The sequence below is a fragment of the Arachis duranensis genome, chromosome 10 (genome assembly GCF_000817695.3).
Source record: "Arachis duranensis cultivar V14167 chromosome 10, aradu.V14167.gnm2.J7QH, whole genome shotgun sequence".
Lineage (NCBI taxonomy): Eukaryota > Viridiplantae > Streptophyta > Magnoliopsida > Fabales > Fabaceae > Arachis > Arachis duranensis.
Genome location: NC_029781.3, coordinates 70,067,210 through 70,067,547, shown reverse-complemented (window position 1 = coordinate 70,067,547; position 338 = coordinate 70,067,210).

Below are 338 nucleotides of genomic sequence, written 5' to 3'. Positions count from 1 at the left end.
ACTTCACAAAGCCAACGTCCAAGTTTGATGGAAGAAGCATCTCCATTCCTGCCATTGGAGCCAATAACTTTGAGCTAAAACCTCAGCTAGTTGCCTTAATGCAACAAAACTGCAAGTTTTATGGACTTCCATCGGAAGATCCTTATCAGTTTTTAACTGAATTCTTGCAAGTCTGTGATACTGTAAAGACGAATGGAGTTAATCCTGAAGTCTACAGACTCATGCTTTTCCCTTTTGCTATAAGAGACAGAACTAGAATATGGTTGGATTCACAACCCAAGGATAGCCTGGACTCTTGGGATAAGCTGGTCACTGCCTTCTTGGATAAATTCTTTCTT